The sequence below is a fragment of the Lissotriton vulgaris genome, chromosome 5 (assembly GCF_964263255.1).
Source record: "Lissotriton vulgaris chromosome 5, aLisVul1.2, whole genome shotgun sequence".
NCBI lineage: Eukaryota > Metazoa > Chordata > Amphibia > Caudata > Salamandridae > Lissotriton > Lissotriton vulgaris.
Genome location: NC_141693.1, coordinates 17,154,012 through 17,173,010, shown reverse-complemented (window position 1 = coordinate 17,173,010; position 18,999 = coordinate 17,154,012). Strand labels below are relative to the sequence as shown.

Below are 18,999 nucleotides of genomic sequence, written 5' to 3'. Positions count from 1 at the left end.
AACCAGAAAGAACCGGAGTACAAACCTCTTCCTCTTTGAGACAGAGGTACGTCTTCTATCGCCCTTTTCCTTAACAGGATATCGGCCTACGCCTGGAGCTCGCGCAGTTGATACTGCGAGCTGACCGGAGGAATCGATGGAGGCGGGCTGGTGAACCGAAGACTGTATCCATTGCAAACAATATTCAGCACCCACTTGTCCTGAGTAATTTTTCTCCACTCTGCCAGAAAAAATTGAACGCTTCCCCCCACAGGAGCGGGTAACGGATGAAGGGGAAGGGGAAGAGGATTGTTGTCCACCTCTACCCTTCTGGCGCTTCTGGAAGGGTCTCCGGAACTGCTGCTGTTGTTGCTGCTGCTGTCCCGAAGACTGCCCTTGTCCTCTTCCCTGTGCACTGAACCGCCTCTGGAACGGTCGGTAGGACTTCTTTTCTTTGGGCTTCTCCAAGCCCACAGCCGTCAGGGTCTCAGCCTCCGCCTTCATGCGGGCCATTTCATCAACGGCATGCTTTCCGAACAGTGTTTCTCCGGAAAAAGGCAGATTGGCCACCCGCTGCTGGGCCTCCGGCTTGAGTGACGTGAGCCTGAGCCAAGCATGACGTCTCTGGTTGATCCCATGACAGTAACGATGGGCTCCCAAAAGAGAGATATCCGCAGCCGCGCTAATGACCTGGTTTGAAACCAGCATCCCTTCCTTAAGTATCTCCAGGAAGTCAAGTCCTCCCTCTTGTCTCGCGGCAGAAGGTCCATGAACTGTTGCAGGGAGTCTCACAGGGCACGGTCGTACTGCCCCAGCAACGCTGAATAGCTGGAGGCTTTCATAGTCGTGGACGCAGTCCCACAAGCCTTCCTTCCAGCCGAGTCAATCCATCGGCTTTCTTTATCAGGCGGCACGGTGGAGGACGGGGAGGTAGAGTGTAACTTCCTGGCCGCCGTCACTGTAACGGAGTCGGGTACTGGATCCATCCGCAGGAAAGCCGGGTCCGAATCCGGGGCCCTGTACTTCTTCAGAAGTCGGGAGGGAGCGGCCTTCACCACCGCTGGCGTAAGGAACAGCTCCTCCGCAGGTTCCACCAAACCCGGCACTAATGGTAGCAGAGGGCGAGACAAATGCTTCTTGTGAAGTGTCTCAAATATCACGGACGTCGTAGGTGTAGGAGCCGTCACCGTGATGCCCAACTTTGTAGCCCCCCTCAGGAGAACCTCCTGGAACGTGCTGATGTCGTCCACCGGAGACACCCTTGTCCCCGGGGAATCTGACAAGGTCGGTGAATAGGATCGTGTCCTGGAGGAGTCCATGCGTGACCTGGATCCCCGCCTCCTATGGCGATGGCTAGATCTAGTGGAGGATCTGTGCCGACTCCTCGATCTTCCTCTCCTTCCGGAGCGTGATCGCGACTTCCTAGGCCTCGGACAATCCGCCGGTTCCACCGGAGCGGGCGTCTTAGGTTTGGCCGGGGCCTGCGGCTTAGGAGTCCCTTTGGGAGGAGTCGGAAGCCTGGGCAATGAGACCGACCGCGGAGGAACCGAGGGCAGCCTTTCTGGCACCTGAGGCCGAGGCACGGGTTGCGGAAGTGGAGGCAAAGGAGGAGGGGTAGGAGCCCTCGGAGGGAGACCCCTCGGCAATGGAGGCGAAGGCGTAACTGTCTTCTGCGACGGAGTATACACCTCGGAGTACACCGAGCCCGGTGATCCGCCTTCCTTTCCAGCCAGGGACGTGGGCGAGCCCCCCATGGCATCAGGCCTCATCTCACGCCTCTTCGACGTCGAAGAACGGTGACCAGAAGGCGTGCGTCGGCCCCTCGACGTCGAGCGTCTCTTCCTCGGCGTCGACTTCTACGCCTCGACGGCGATCTCTTGCGTCTCGACGGCGACCTTGTCCGCCTCGACGACGACCACATCCGCCTCGAGGACGACCTCTTGCATCTCGACGTCGACCTCGTCCGCCTCGACGTCTACCTCTTCCGCCTCGACGGCGACCTCTTCCGCTTCGACGGCGGTCCACTCCTCGACAACGAGGATCCCCTCGACGACGTTCTTCTCCTTTTCGCCGACGGCGAACGGCAGTGTCGCTTCGACGGCGAGCGCCGACGCCGGGCCCTCCGACGTCGATCACTCGACGTCGAGTCTGCCGAGGATGACGACGAGATCGTCACCGGAGACTTCGACGGCGGTCTGTTCAAATCCCTCGACGTCGAGCGTCGATGCCGTTTCGACCCAGAGCCCTGGGGAGACGGGGAACAGACTGTAGTCATCCCTCTCGACGTCCTAGTCAGTGCAATCGACCCAGACGGAGAATGGGGACGCTTCCTGGTCTTCCTGCCCCTGGGGAGCCCCCCAGAGGCCTCAGCACGGGCAGAAGAAGCCCCTCCAGACCCACCTTGTGCCTTCAGTCTTCTTTCCTCGAGGCCCTGAAGCCTGATCTTCATTCTGTCCTTCAGGGTCCTGCCAGAGAAGCCTTGACAAATCACACACTCCTCTGGGACATGGGAAGAAGGAAGGCAGAGGATACACACCTCATGGGGATCGGATTTTGCCTTTTTCCTGGAGCACTCCGGGCATTTGTCAAATAATGCAGGCATATTTGACCTCAAAAAGGAGCAAACACCAAGAAGAAAAGCACTAAAGTACTTAGAAGCACCTAAATTGAAAAATAACAGTGAAAAATCACCAATAAACCCTTGAAAAGGGAGAGCTCAATGCTCCAGGGTCCTGCTTGAAGGAGCCGGAAAAAAGAACTGAAAGTAAAAGGGACCTGCAGTGCATTCTGGGATACTGTGAAGTTCTGGAAGGTTCTCTTAAAGGCACAGTATCCTGTTCTGAGCCACATAATGGCAGCCTATGGGGCTTGTCTGTCCAGGTCCTCCTCTCTATCATTCCAGAGGGTTTTGCTGCTGAAGCAAGGGAAATCTGTACAGGCTTTGCTGTTTTGTGGAGATTTTTGGTGGAATTTCTAGTTGAAGTACTGGACAGTGTAGCCTGTTTTATAGGCTGCATTATCTGTCTTTAATTCTCTCTTAAGTGTCTGTGCAGTTCTGCATTTTTCGACACTTTAAGAGATTATTTTTGATTGCTCCGGGGTCCACGCACATGGGCGGGACTATTCACTAGATTATGACTATACACAGAGATCCCCTACTACAGAAGCCTGGTTTCACCTTGGAGATACCCAGTAGGGACCATCTCACAGGGATAGCCAGGACGGGTTCCCCAGCGGTCTACAGCGCCACGACGCCTCAGGGCAGCAGTGCGCTTTACAAGACACATACATATACAAATATACATATACATATTTTTCATGATGATTTTCAGCTTAAGCAACCAAATGCAGTGCAGAGACAGCCCTATGTGCAGGTAAGAAGATTAAAAACCTTGCTTGTTCAACTGTACAATTTGCACACTACAGTAACTGCTGAACAATATTAATTCCGTAAAATATGGAGCCTTTTTTTGTTTAAATATTTCAAGTCTGCATTTTAACAATTGATTTATGAATCTTCTTGCTTTCAAATGCACGATTTGCCCACTCTTTTGTCAATATTTTCCTGGGGTGGGAACTCCTCCAAAGTTCCCTTATGAGAGTCAGGCTCGCTCCCAGCTTTTCCGCCCTACTACTTTCAAAAGTCACCAGCCCCCACTGTAACCCACCTCTCTGCAGGAGTCAGTGCCTGGTGGGGGCAGTAAGCGCTATAGAAACCCCCATAACCCACCTCTCTGCACTGCTAGTGCCCATGCACAGAGAGGGGTCAGTGCCTGGTGTGGGCAGTAAGCGCTATATAAACCCCCAAACCCACCTCTCTGCACTGCCAGTGCCCGTGCACAGAGAGGAGTCAGTGCCTGGTGGGGGCAGTAAGCGCTATATAAACCCCCATAACCCACCTTCCTGCATCCTCTCTGCCCTGACTTTCAGGTATTTCTTCAGGGACTCGATGCACCTCCCCTTCAGGTACTCCTTCTTTCGCTGGGCGGTGCTCCTCTCCGAGTTTCATCGGTCCTGTGTGATCTTGGCCGCATCCATGGCCGCGGTGTAGTCAGTCTGTCCTTGTCGAAGCTGATGAAGTCGACCGTCCGTTGAAGGCAAATTGGTGTAACTGCACACAGAGCCGTCGCCCCGGAGCTCACAGCCGTACATCACCTGGAATATGTGGAGACCTGAGGGGGGGGAGAGGAGAGTGAGGGGCTGAGAGGAACAGACACCTGCAGGCACAGAGAGTGAGGGGACACAGCTCTCCCAGAGAAACTATGCCAGAGGGGCAAGCAGTAGAGAGTAAAGTCAAGGTCCGGAGACCAGAAGTGAAATTACAGCTGGGAGGGGTAGGCAGTTAGAGTGAGGACCATGATGTCTCAGGCAGAGAGTTGGGGAAATAACTCACCGCCCCCAAAGCCGTCGTCCCAGAGCTGACAGCCTTACATGTACTGGTACATGTACTGGTACATGTGTAGACCTGGGGGGGAGTGAGGGAGAGTCAGACACCTCTGGGGAGACAATACATTCCCCTCCCCAGGGAGCAGTTCACCCAGAGCTCGCACAGCAGTGCAGACACCTGGAGGCAGAGAGCGAGGAGACACATTCCGCCCCTCTGGGGATCGAGGGGGTAGAGAGATTGTCTGTTCCTCCCTCGGGACAGAGAGGGAGGAGACATAGCCCCCACTCTGGGGAATGAGGAGGGTGGTAGAGAGCCTGTCCCAAGGGAGGGGGGTGGAGTTGAGGGATTAACAGACACCTGGAGGCAGAGAGCGAGGAGACATAGCCCCCCTCTGGAGGGTGAGGGGGGCAAAGAGACTGTGACTGAGGAAGAGGAAGGAGAGGGGCTGAAGTAGGAACAGACACCTGGATGCAGAGAGGGAGGAGATACAGCCCCCCTGGCATGGGAGGAGGGGCTGAAGGAGGAACAGACACCTTTATGCACAGATGGCGAGGAGACATAGCCCCCCTCTTCTGTGGGGGGGCAGAGAGACTGTGCCTGAGGGGGGACCAGCAGTGAGTAAAGTGACGGTTCAGAGACCAGAGGTGAAATGAGGGGGGGCAGAGGGAGGGGAGCGAGAGTCCGGTACCTCCAGGCAGAGTGTGCGGCGACTCCCCTGCACACCCCTATGGAACCATCCATAGGGGTGGGGGGGTGTGAACAGGAGCACAGCGGAAGGAAGGGGCAAGGATGCCAGGCAGAGAGTGATTGTAGAGAAGAAAGAATACCCCCTCTGATTGAGTGGTGGGGGTGGGTGTTGTTAACCCCCCCGCCAAACAGAAACACCAATCACAGCTTCATTGCTTCAAAATATTGTGTGACTACACCTGTCACCTCCCTAAACACTGCCCCCCTGACCTCTCTCCCCTCTTCCTGGGCCCCCTCCTCAAGTAAAGTTCAATTAACATTCACACACACTCAGTTCGGCCCCTCTTACCATCCTTTTCAACCCCCACCCCCTCCACTCCTGCATGTCGTTCAACACCCCCTAGGTGTCACTAGCACTGGTCTTGTTTTGTAATTACTGCCCCCACCATGCTTCACTCCCCTCATCACATGTCACTCACCCCACTCTGGTCCCTCTCCCCCCCCCCACCATGCCTCACTCCCCCGAGTCACTCACTTCCGTTCTGGTTGACTCGCTCCATCACGTTCCTCACATTGACCTTGTGCACCTGCTCCACTCCTCGTCCCCCTTCCTCCTTTCAAACCCTATTCAACTCTCACATATCGTTCAAACCCCCACCCACCAGGAGTAACTAACCCCGGTCTTGACCTGTAATTACTGCCCAAATCACTCACCCCCACCATGCATCACTCCTCCCCCATGTCACTCACCCTGAGTCTGGTTGACTCGCTCCATCGCGATCCTTACATTGGCCTTGAATGCCCGCTCCCATCCTCAGAGGTTCTCTGTGTTCCTCTCCCTGTACTGGGGTCCTCAGCAGTGCTCCTCCCCATCCAGGGGGCCCGGGGCTCCTTCCTGTGACTCTCACTGGTGTAACTGGCGATGGGGACGTCATCCACGTACCCGACCGCAGAGAACTGGGGGGCCCCAGGGAGGGGCTCTGAGAGGGAGGAGTAGAAATTCCGGACGGAGTGTGAGCCTGGGGGGAGAGAGGCACTGGGGGATCAGAGGAGAGAGTGCCCCCGAACATGAAATACCTCCCATCCGCTCCCACACAACACACACTGAGCCCCCCACGCTAGGTCCCCCTCCACAGTGCATGTGACTTTTACAAATAAACTGGGGAGCCAGGGGGGAGGAGAAGTAACGCAGGAAAGAGCCCTGAAGGAGGGCAAGAGAGGGTCAGACAAGGACCTGGGGGGTCTACAGGCAGCAGCAAATGATTACCCCCCTTCATTCCTGATCCCAGAAACACTGAGTCTCTGGTGGGTGATAGGGGGAGGGAGGGTTGGATGAGAAACAACACTCAATGAGCTGCATTGATGGCGTCCCCCACCGTCATCGTGATCTCCGTCCTGTCCCCCAGCGCCCCGCTCCTTGCCTTTCGCTATCTTTAACACCGCTGGGGGAGGAGGGGAAGGGGGTTTTAGCTCTCCAGGATTCGACAGTTCGAGGCGGTGATGACACTTCGGGGTATATATTTACATAACCACGCCCCTTCAACACTATAACCACGCCCCTCTTAGCTACATAACCACACCTCTTTAACGATAGATCCACGCCCATTCAACGCTGTAACCACGCCCCTTCAACCATAGATCCACAGATAGAACCATGCCCTTTCAATGATAGGACCACGCCAATTCAATGATAGAACCACTATAACCACGCCCCTTCAACCCTATAACCATGCCCCTTCAACCATATAAGGACGCCCCTTCAACGGGGATGGTGGGGGCCATAGATGTACCATACAATCCCGCCATCCGCTCGAGCAGGGGAAAGGGCAGAAACCCTAAGAGAGCCTCCTACGAAAACCACTCTGTTATTGACCCTGCAAGAATTAAAGGGTGAGCGGGCCCTGCAGTGCCTTTACCCCAAAGACTGCAGGTGAAACAGCTCAACGCACAGAGCTGCGATCGGAAAATAATATTCCGGGACCCCATAACCAAGGACTCCGGTGTGGATGGGAGCAAGGGGTGGAGTCATGAAAAAAAGAGTCTGGCAATCAACGGTTATGTTTTTAAAACTCGGCCACAAGAAAGGTAACAAGGACAAATGTGACACTAGATCGGCTCTTGTTTACTTACCTGATCACAATGAGGCTGCGTTTTGAAATATCTCCTGAGGTTCGGGCACCTGCTGCAGAGAGATCCGTGTGGCCAAAGCTTTTAGGGCATAATAGTGCTAGCAATATATCTCTAGGGGTTAATGTACTTGCTGCAGAGATCTGTGTGTCTAGCAACTTGTAGGGGATAATAATAAAAGCAAGATAACTCTGGCGGTTAATGCGCTTGCTGCAGAGATCTGTGTGTACCCAGCATACTTTTAGGGGATACTAATTCCGGCAAGATAATTTGTGGTTGATGCACTTGCTGCAGAGATCTGTGTGCCTCGCTACTTGTAGGGCATAATAATAAAGGGAAGATTACTCTGGCAGTTAATGCACTTGCTGCAGAGATCTGTGTGTACCCAGAAACTTTTAGGGGAAACTAATACTGGTAAAATAACTCTGGCGGTTAATGCACTTGCTGCAGTGATCTGTGTGTACTCAGCAACTTATAGGGGATAATAATTCTGGCAAAATAACTATAGTAGTTAAAGCACCTGCTGCAAAAATCAGTGTGTTACGTTACAAAAAGTAGGGTCAACCCAAGGAAAGTCACTGGGACCTGGGTATGTAGTGAGGCAGAAGAAAGGGGTCCCAGAACGGGAGAACAGATAGGAATAGTAAAATCAGCAAAAGATTTTTTTCACTTTAGAGCACAGTGTTATTTAATCACAAAGTGCTCAAAGACATCTTAATGTACATTACATTTACATATCAGTTCACCAAAAATGTTAGGTGCCCAATGGTAGGGGAGGGGGGATGGGGAAGTGAAGTGATAGGAAGTGTTATAAAGTAAAGAACGTGACAAAGGTCAAGCATACTTATTAACGAGCAAAAAAAGCAACCTTTCTTCAGCTGGCTTCACAGGGGAGCCAGGCGACGGTACATCAAATGTTACAATTATTCATAACCAGACTTCTGTAGGCAGCAGTGTAATTCACACTAGGGGTAGAAGTTGGTGAAGGGGTCTACGTTTCAACCCAGGAAGGTGTAGGGTCAGTATCCCTTAAAGAGCCGGTCTTCATCAGGACGGTAAAGGGTTTTGGGCAAGCTTCCTAACAAGCATTTGCAATGCAATAGGCCTCGCATTAGGAAAGTTTGAGCTATTGGTATTGTAAATGGCAAAGTTTTTATTTATGTTTCTTTTTTTTTAAATAGCTAAATTAATAGCTTCGTCATTTACAATGCCAATAGTTATAACTTTCGCAAATGTGATACCTATAGCATTTGTAATGCAATATGTTTTGTATTTACAAACGGCGAGAGGACAAAAAAAAACTCCGGACCACTGCCTCCTCCCAGGCCTTCAAAAGGGACCTCCAAGATAGTGCCTGCTACGGAACAATTCCCTAGTGCCGCAAAGTGGCTGTTTTCAGCTAAAAAGACAACCTCTGTATAAAACTCTATTGACGTTACCACAATCCCAGAAGACAAGTTAACTTTGTATTTCTTAACTGCTATATTTGGAAAGCGCTCCAGTTGTTTCCCTGAACTGCAGTAGTTTACTTCCCACCAAACCACGGCGAACAATTTACATCAAGAGAAAAAAAAATACTGCGTGTAAACACTGTGCATGGAAAAAAAAAAAACACGTTAGCGTGCGTGACCAGAGAGGAAGGGGCAGACGCCTAGCAGATTGCATATTCTTCCCAAATAATACGAAGATAATAGAATATAAAATGCATAAATACATAAATAAATAAATACCGCCTTCGGTTAAAGTCCGCGCTATATAAAAATGCATAAATAACTAAATAAATAAATACCGCAAATCACCGCCGTCACTCTGCCAGCCTGCGACCAGGAAGTCAGGCAGGCCGGCGCGACAACAGGAAACAGGAAGTAGGAGGGCGGGAGCCTACCCCGCCTCCCACGGAAGAGCCGCGATTGGACGGAGCCGTGTTTGGAGCACCCGCAAATCACCGCCGTCACTCTGCCGGCCTGCGACCAGGAAGTCAGGCAGGCCGGCGCGACAACAGGAAACAGGAAGTAGGAGGGCGGGAGCCTACCCCGCCTCCCACGGAAGAGCCGCGATTGGACGGAGCCGTGTTTGGAGCACCCGCAAATCACCGCCGTCACTCTGCCGGCCTGCGACCAGGAAGTCAGGCAGACCGGCGCGACAACAGGAAACAGGAAGTAGGAGGGCGGGAGCCTACCCCGCCTCCCACAATAGAGCCGCGATTGGACGGAGCCGTGTTTGGAGCACCGGAGCAGGCAGGAGCCTACCCTGCGCCCCGGTGCCGAAGGAGGGAAGAAGAGTCCTGCTGCCGGGCCCTGCAGCTGAGGAGAGCCGCCGCACGATGGAAGCCGGTGAGTGGGTTGCTGAGCGGGGGGGGGAAGCATGTGCGCGCGAGTGCGGGGGGTGGGGTGGAAGCATGTGCGCGCGAGTGCGGGGGGGGGAAGCATGTGCGCACGAGTGCGGGGGGGGGCGGGCTTTGTATGTGTGTGTGCGTGCGTGTGTGTGACTGTGGGGGAGGGGGGTGTGTGAGCGAGTGTCTGTGTGCCTGTATGTGTGTGCCTGCGTGTGCATGCGCTCGCCTGTGTGTGCGTGCGTGCATGCAGAGGGGTGGGGGCTGCCTGCGTCTGTGTGAGCAAGGGCTGTGAGTTACTCTGCGCATGCGCGGGTACTCTGCGCATGCGCGGCTCAGACGCGCGCTCCCGCGGTCAAAACTGAGACTGCAAAAGCGCGCGTCTGAGTCGTGTCCACTCTCCTGAATACGGGCGACATTAGGTCTGTAGCAGACACTCTCAAAGCTCACGCATTGAGAGTACGTTTGCTCGACCTAAAAAGGGGGGACATATAAACACATAATTAGACTGGTCCCTCAAGGGGATCCAAACACCACGGTGGAACAGGGTGGAAGATGTATCAAACATGGCCTTGATGCCATGTATATGCAATATTCCCTAAGCGGGCAAGAAATTGAACGCTGTGAGGTATGTCAACATACTAACACAATGTATAGTTCTTTCATGCATGGACAAACAACTGATCCCATACTATCACAACAAACACCACGTGGTAGCCCAGAATCAGAGGAGAAAAAACGTACATACAAATCAATGGAGTGCGCATAAAGAAGTAGTCGTTTGATTCAAAGGCACTGAAGGCCACGGGACAATCAGAAAAGACGCAATCCTCTAGAGGTGAACAAGGCCACATTATAATGGCATGAAGATGTATTGCATATTAAAGGATAAGAAAAACAACAATGGGACACAGTAGTTACCTGACCTTTTCAAAGTAGTGGGACAGACATTGGGGAGGCGGTCAAACGTACCGCGGTAGCCTAAGAGAGTGAGTGAAAGCAGGGATAAGGGTTAGTACGTGGAAGTGCCGCGATTGCTAAGCATTAGCGGCTTAATTTAAAATAACCCATGGGTACTTGAGAAACCGTCAGTTTACCTAGAGTGGGGACGGGTCCTCCGTCAGGCATCCAATCTGCCGGCAGAAAAGCTGCAGTCAAAAGGACCGGGCAGAGCAGTTGTCAAATTCCCTGGGAGGCGTTGTACGTCAGACTTCCATACGTGATGGGTATAGAAACAAGCATTGGCATAGCCAATAGGTCTCGCTTTTGGGGCCTTATAAGTATTTAGTTATGCAGCACAATATCCTTGGTGCAACATCATCAACTAATCCATGGCTAAACACTTGTAAGGTCCCAAAGGCGAGACCTAATGGCTATGCCAATGCTTGTTTAAGAAGTAGTGGTAGAGAACCTAGAGGAGATAGATAAAATACAGTTAGGATACAGAGAATGATTTCAAAGAAGGGGGTTGCCATCTATGAAACAGACTCTGTGTAATTTATTGCACTAAAATAATACAGAATAATGCAGGCTATTATGAAACTCGGAGTAGGCAATACCTAGAGAGAGGAGGCTGGCAGAGAATAGAGGATAAGGGAGCTCACCCGATAGAAAGAAAGGAGTAACAGCTGATTACAATAATAATAATAATACTTTTTTGTGACCATGCTTGAAGGATTGAGGCGTATTTATTTTGTAAGCAAGTAATATTAACAATATTAGTAATACTTCTGCTGCTGCTACTATATGAACTTCTACCACTGATAATAAGGATATGAAAGTATACTACACCCCGGGTTCCGTGTCTCTCTTTTTTGAAGATGCAACTCGAATGCAACAGCATAAATATATTTTAAATGTCTGAACATTTAGTATGTCTATATTTGAAATGATGCAACCTCGATAAGAATTGTGAAGGCCGACGAAATGCATTTAATAAGGAAATGCATTTAATAAATATGTATTAAATAATGCAAAATATAATTTGGTGGGAGCCTGGGAAACCCTTCAGGAGATGCTCGAAACATCTATTTTATTTCAACTCTTCAGTGGTATTAATGCCTAATGCTTTATAAGGTGACTCAATCTGTTTTTAATGAGCATGGAGGCATTGGTGAAATTGTTTTCTATTCAGGATAAAACAGACCGGCAATGCTACGCCAGGTCTTGCATACAACACCGAACCCTTGTACTAGGAGGAATGTCGAATTTACAAATAACACAGACAGACACAATTTCAGGCTCTTCGCAATAACCTGCATTCCAGTTCCCGTGCGGTGCGTCACATTTTCTTTGCTCTCTGGCTCGGATACAACGTCTTCGAGAACCTTCCAAAAGGGAATTCGAACATTCCTGTCTTGCCGGCGCCAAACAACAGGAGACCGAGGCCGGTCACTTTCACAGGCTCGCTCGCGCTTCACTATTGCCTTCGGCATTGCGAGTACCGCGCGCAAGGATAAGAAGCAGGGAGAGTTTGCCGGATAATTGACAGGAACCGGAGCTCTGCGCTTCTGGTATTATTGATTTACCTTATACTCCAGGTAGTTTGTCAAAACATCATGTTTTCTTGCCTACATTTTATTATTTTGTCTGTCATACGGCAAGAAATGTTATTTGGGAACATTTCATAAAATCTCTCCAAATAAGTGCTGTGATCATGACTGAAATCTAATAACAACCACCGTTTACTGACCAGCACAGCCTCACCCCCACAACCTCCATCTTCGAGGACTCCCAACGAAATGATGGCACAAACGCAAAAAAAAACGGGGCGGAAAAAGGATACTGAATCCCTCCCCTCTAGGACTCCCTGACCTGCGCCTCATGGTTGCCAAGGCGATATTTCAAGAAATATTGTCGTGATACTGTAAGGCAGGCCATGGAGTCCTCTAGGGGCGGTACCCAGAGCAGACAAATCTGCAAAACTGGAACTTTTTCCAATGGCAGGCCTCCGTTTCGAGAGGCCTGCCAATGGAAAAAAGGGGTGTGGCTTCATGCCGTATTGAAAACCCCTCCTGACAATATCTCTTTGCCTGCTACAGCGCATGTGCTGATAGCAGGCTTCGACCTAAAAAAACTAGAAGCCAAAGCTGCTGTTGCCATGGTAACTATCGGACGCTCTGGTGAACGTGGAAAAAGGGGGTCATTCACCACGGTCGATGTTGAAAAAGGTTAAATCAATGTTGGACCATTTTGAGGGGGTTCATTATTACCAGCAGAGCACAAATTCAGGCGGTACATATGGTTTGGTCGCTCACTGTTCTGTGCGGTATGTCTAGTAGATGGTGTATATAAAACAGAGTTGATGGGTATTAACACCGAGTCATATGTAGTAATGAATGCAACATACATTGTAAGCACAACAAAGCGTAACTACCGCGCAGGGTGTTAAAAGCGCTGGTGGGATGCAAGTGATCAATGGGAAAAATAAAATAAAATAGAATAAATAACTGTACATCATCTTTTGAATGAATAAAACGCGTAAGATCCGCGCCGGGTGTTGAAGGCGCTGATGGGTTGCATCTGATCATTAAAAGAAATGACATTTATTGACAGTGAAACAAAAAGGCGAAACTGCCATGCAGAGGGTAAACAAACGGCAGTGGATAACATATGATCCTTACAATAAATGCAATGGATTAAAGGAACCTTACCTCCTCAACTGACAATGACTGGAGCGTTTACCTGCCACACAGGGTGGTAAAAACGCTCAAAAGTTCTAAACGTTGTGAATGAAATAGATGAAAGAGAGAAATGGAGAGCATTCAGAAGGAAAGTGTGTCGCCGGTTGACCCGACCTTGGTCTGCCGGTACCAGTGTGCAGACGCCTAGCAGTGTCGGAGGCCAAAGTAAAGTTAGGATTATCTTTACAGTACTGCAAGTTGGGCAAAATTGCTGTCTAATTCATTGAGCCCACTGTTGATAGAGTTAAAGTATGTTATCCACTTACGTTCACGGGTATTCAGCAGGGGACCAATGTTACCACCTCTAGGGCCAAGGGAGACTCGTTCTAGGACAATCCATTCAAAACTGTCAGGTGGGTGGCCTGTCAATTTGAAGTGTTCAACAAGCGGTGCACCTGTTACTTCACATCTGATGCGGCTGCAGTGTTGCAGAATTCTCGTTTTTATTTTTTGTTGGGTTTGACCAACATAAATCAAATCACATGGGCAAATGATGCAGTAAATAACATCTGAAGTGTTACAATTTGAGTAGGTTTTAAGTGGAATTTTGTGTTGCTTGTAACAGAACTTAGTTTCGATGCTACTGGTGCAGGCTTTGCAATTGCCACATCTACCGTTCCCAAGGATAGGTGGTAGATTCCAAAGTGACGTTATCGTGGTAGCTGCCGGTGGGTCGAGGAATGATCGAACAACATGGTCCCTGATATTCTTTGCCTTTTTGAAGGCGTGCATGGGGGGCGTATCTAGTCCAAGGTCGTCGGAGATCAAATTCCAATGCTTATTGATGGTTTTCTTATTTCGTTACTCTTAGTTAAAAAGGTGGTTACACAGATCAGTCGTTGTTCCTCATTATCCTCGCGGTCTCTAGTTTGCAGAAGTGATTCACGGGGGCTAAACCAAGCTCTTTTTCTTGCTCGTTTTACAAGTCTTTTTGGGTAACCACGCTCGATAAGGCGTTCCAATAGATCTTCAGATTCATTCATGTAGTGTTCCTTTTTGGAACAGTTCCTCCGGATCCGAAGGAATTGCCCAAAAGGGAAATTATTCCTCAATCCTCTGGGGTGGTGGCTGGAGTATTGCAGAAGCGGGTTTCGTTCTGCCAGTTTTCTCTATAACGTCGTGCATAGGACGTCGCCTTCTGCATAGATGGATAGATCAAGAAAGTTGATTGTTTTGGGATCAGATTGGATCATGAATTGGATGTCTCGAGATCTCATATTGAGCCATGTATGGAAAGCTATCAACTGCGTTTGGTTACCTGTCCAAATCATTATGATGTCGTCGATGTACGGCATCCAGAGCCCTATATTGGGCTGGAAAAGATTGAATTAATTCAAGATGAGATTGCCCTCGAAGGCTGACATGAAGATAATAGCCAAATCCGGGGCAAAAGCAGCCCCCATGGCGACTCCCTTGGTCTGTAGATAAAAATTATTCTGGAAGACAAAGAAATTCCGCATCATGGCAATTTTGAGTAGTAAGATGATAAAGTTGGTTGAGACCGGGACTGGTGCCTCACGTTGGTCCAGTACTGAAGAGATGACATCAAGTGCTGCCTCCTGGGGAACACTAGTATGTAGAGAAATAATGTCACAGGTGACCAGTAGCTGTTTTGTAGAGTCAAAAGGGCTGCCATCTATGATGTTAACGGTATGGGTGGTGTCACGTAGATACGTTTCCGTTGCCTCCGCAATAGGTTTAAAAAAAAAAATCGATATATCAGCAGAGGGGCTCAAGCAAGGACCCGCACCCTGAGACTATGGTGCGTCCAGGAGGGTTAGTCATATCCTTGTGTATTTTCGGCAAGGTATAGATGTGGGTAGTCGGGGGCTCTTCTGGTTGAGATATTGGTACTCCAGTTCAGATAAGAAATGTTGGTCACGGCCATCTTGTGTGACACATTGTATTTTGGCTGTGAGATCCTTAGAGGGTAGTCTTCCGTAAGCTTTTTGTAGCTAACTCCATCATTTAGTTGTTTCAGGATTTCATCCTTGCATTTAAAGACATCTTGTATCACGATGGCCCCGCCCTTGTCGGCCGGCTTAATAATCACTTCTTTGTTGTCTTTCAAAGCTATTAATGCCATCCTCTCCGTCTTGCTGATGTTGAATTTGGTATACTTCTTTTCAGCCAGGATCTTTTGCACATCCCGAAGCACCACATTCTCATAGGCTAAATTTGTTTGTGTCATTGCATGTGCTGGTGGGACAAAGGTAGATGGGGTTCTAAGCCCTGTGTAGGATTTCCGAGTCTGAACAGTAGAATTTCTGAAAAAATAGCGTAGCCTGATTTTTTGAAAGATTCTATGAAGTTCCGTTTTGATGTTTAATTGATTAGGCAAGGCTGTGGGTACGTACGATAGACCTCTACTAAGTACCCTGACCTCGGTCTCATTGAGTTCTTGCGGCGGGTCAATCTCTCTCCGTGTTCCTCCGGTGTGAACCGGACCTGTTTCTGGGCGCGGACTCTCCCACCGTCCCATTCCATGTTGTTGCCCTGGTGTCCCCTCGGGGTGCCTCTGGACCAATTGTTCCCTCTTCCGCATGGTGGTCTCCATGTTCCTTGACCTAAAAAAGATTGCTGTGGAGGGTAATTAAATTCTTGGTAACTCTACACTGAGCTGAGACCAGCTTGTTCAGTGTCGCCCTCAGAACTGTAAGATGAGTCCGAGAAAGTCATGTAGTTGCGCCCACCCCTGAATCCACCACTGCCTCGATTAGTGAAACGACCTTGATTGTCTTGGCAGTAGTAGTCCTCCTGGAGGTAGGGATACGTTCTCTTCTTATCGTAGTAACGGATGAACACTTCAAATTGACAGGACTCTCACCTGACAGTTTTAAATGGATTGTCCTAGAACGAGTCTCCCTTGGCCCTATAGGTGGTAACATTGGTTTCCTACTGAATACCCGTGAACTTAAGTTGATAACATACTTTAACTTTTTCAACAGTGGGCTAAATGAATTAGACAGCAGTTTTGCCCATCTTGCAGTACTGTAAAGATAATCCTAACTTTACTTTGGCCTCCGACACTGCTAGGCGTCTGCACACTGGTACCGGCAGACCAAGGTCGGGTCAACCGGCGACACACTGTCCTTCTGAATGCTCTCCATTTCTCTCTTTCATCTATCTAATTCACAATGTTTAGAACTTTTGAGCGTTTTTATCACCTTGTGTGACAGGTAAACGCTCCAGTCATTGTCAATTGAGGAGCTAAAGTTCATTTAATCCATTGTATTTATTGTAAGGATCATATGTTATCCACCGCCGATTTTTTATCCTCGGCACGGCGGTTTCTACTGTTTGCCTCACTGTCAATACATTTCATTTATTTAATGATCAGATGCAACCCATCAGCGCCTTTAACACCCGGCGCGGTTGTTATGTGTTTTATTCATTCAAACGATGATGTACAGTAATTTATTTTATTTTATTTTATTTTTCCCATTGATCACGTGCATCCCACCAGCGCATTGAACACCCTGCGCGGTAGTTACGCGTCTGTCATGCTCACAATGTATGTTGTATTCATTGCTACATATGATTCGGTGTTAATACCCATCAACTCTGTTTTATATACACCATCTACTAGACATAACAAACAGAACAGTGAGCAACCAAACCATATGTACCGCCTGAATTTGTGCTCTGCCGGTAATAATGAACCCCCTCAAAATGGTCCAACATCGATTTAACCTTTTTCAACATCGACCGTGGTGAATGACCCCCTTTTTCCACGTTCACCAGAGCGTCCGATAGTTACCATGGCGACTGCAGCTTTGGCTGCTAGTCTTTTTTCTATTCCCATCACGTATGGAAGTCTGACGTATGACTCCTCCCAGGGAATTTGAAACCTGCTCTGCCCGGTCCTTTTGACTGCAGCTTTTCTGCTGGCAGATTGGAAGCCTGACAGAGGTCCCATTCCCACTCCAGGTAAACCGACGGTTTCTCAAGTACCCATGGGATATTATAAATGAAGCCGCTAATGCTTAGCGATCGCGGCACTTCTGCGTACTAACCCTTTTCTCTGCTTTCACTCACCCACTTTAGGCTACCGCGTACGTTTGACCGCCTCCCCAATGTCTAGCCCACTACTTTGAAAACGTCCGGTAAATAACGTTGTTTTTCTTATCCTTTAATACGCAATACATCTTCATGCCATTATAATGTGGCCTTGTTCACCTCTAAAGGATTGCGGCTTTTCCGATTGTCCCGTGGCCTTCAGTGCCTTTGAATCAGCCCGACTACTTCTTTAGGCGCACTCCATTGATTTGTATGTAAGTTTTTAGGTCGAGGACCGGAAATGCTGGCTTGCCAGCTTCCGGTAGGAGATCTTATGTCTCTTACTAGTGTGGTTTAACCCGCCTCTCTCCTCCATTGGCTGGCTTCCTAAACGGAGGCCAGCCATTGGAGGAGAGGTTTATCACTCCAATTTAGCCCCGTCTCTTTCGGATTCGGGGGTGTGTATTTTGCTGTTCTTTAGCCGGTGACGTCATCTGTCACTCAGAACGCAAAACACGCCCCCGAATCCCAAAATTTTCGAAGCTTTGCGGCGCCATTTTTCTGCTTGGTAAACCAGAAGAGGACATGAGGTCAGTGTCCTGCCGTTTTTAGGTTTTGCCTAGCAAATGCGTACGAAGTACGCATGCGCTAGGAAAAAACCTAATGAGTATAGTATATGGGGCTTGGAATCCGCCCCGTCTTCCATTGGCTAGCTCCATAAATGGAGGCTAGCCATTGGAAGACACGTTTGTCCATCAATGCAGGACCAGATTCGGGGGCGTTCCCGAGAATTTTTGGCTTTTGGCGACGTCAGCCGAAAGCCTGTTCTCGGGAACGCCCCCGAATCTGGTCCGGCATTGGAAACACCGGAAGAAGATGTCCGGCCCGCCGCCTGGTTGTGGGCGGGGCCGGGAGGACGTGGTTTCCGCTTCCCCCTTCCTTGGGGAAGCCATTGCCTGCCTTGCCGGTCTCCCGTGTTGTGAGGGAGACCGGAGATGCTGCCCGCAGCGAGAAGCCGGCCCGAAGGAAGCAGCCGTGTGCCTCCAGCCAGGGCCGCGCTGGGATTGGCCCAGCCGGCCGAGCCTCCGCCACGTCATCCGGAGGATGAGTGGAGAGCAGGAAGCAGCCTGCGTCTGTCCCGAGGCTCCCGAGCGAAGGAGGAGCCCCGGGGAAAGAGCAAGTCCCGCCGCGGCCCCGGAGAGTCCCGAGGAGCCGGAGCTCTCCTTCTCCAGCAGCCGCCAGACCAGGTGAGTGGGGCAAACGTGCTCACTGTCGGCACTGTGCAGTACCGCCCTCAAAAGGAGCACAAGGACGAGGACGAGACGTGGTCGACGAGACGAGAGTCCCTTTTCTGAAATTGGGTATCTGCTCATGCATAATGTTGTGACCCTGGTGGTCTGTTACGCGCACCTTTTTTCATAGAAGGGCTCACTATCTGATGGTTGTCTTGGGCATTAGAGAGCATCACTCTGGGGGTTTGCAAGGCTCAAAGCTCTTGCCCTGCAGTTGATACCAATTTCATGGTTGTTCCTCTTTGACTTGGCTTAGTGTCACACTGTGGTGATGTCTGGAAGACCATAAACGTTTTCCTTGTGGACGCATTGTCTCTTTTTGGGAATAAATGGTATCCCACTGCAGTGTGGTCTCCACTTCTCCTGGGCTCCATTTTTCATGAGTTTTTCCTTGTAGATGGGCTCTTTGGTTTAACGAGGGGTCACGCTGCATCTTTGGGAATGCTGTACTCCCAGATGTTTTCTTAATAGATGACCGCTCAGTGATGCTTTCTGTTTGCCATCTTATGATAT

General features: G+C 49.9%; 1 pseudogene; it reads right to left on the bottom strand.

Moving 5' to 3' along the window:
- Positions 1-11,947, bottom strand: part of LOC147710009 (major histocompatibility complex class I-related protein 1-like) — a 36,582-nt pseudogene extending 24,635 nt beyond the window's left edge.
- Between the last annotated feature and the right edge of the window lie 7,052 nt (positions 11,948-18,999).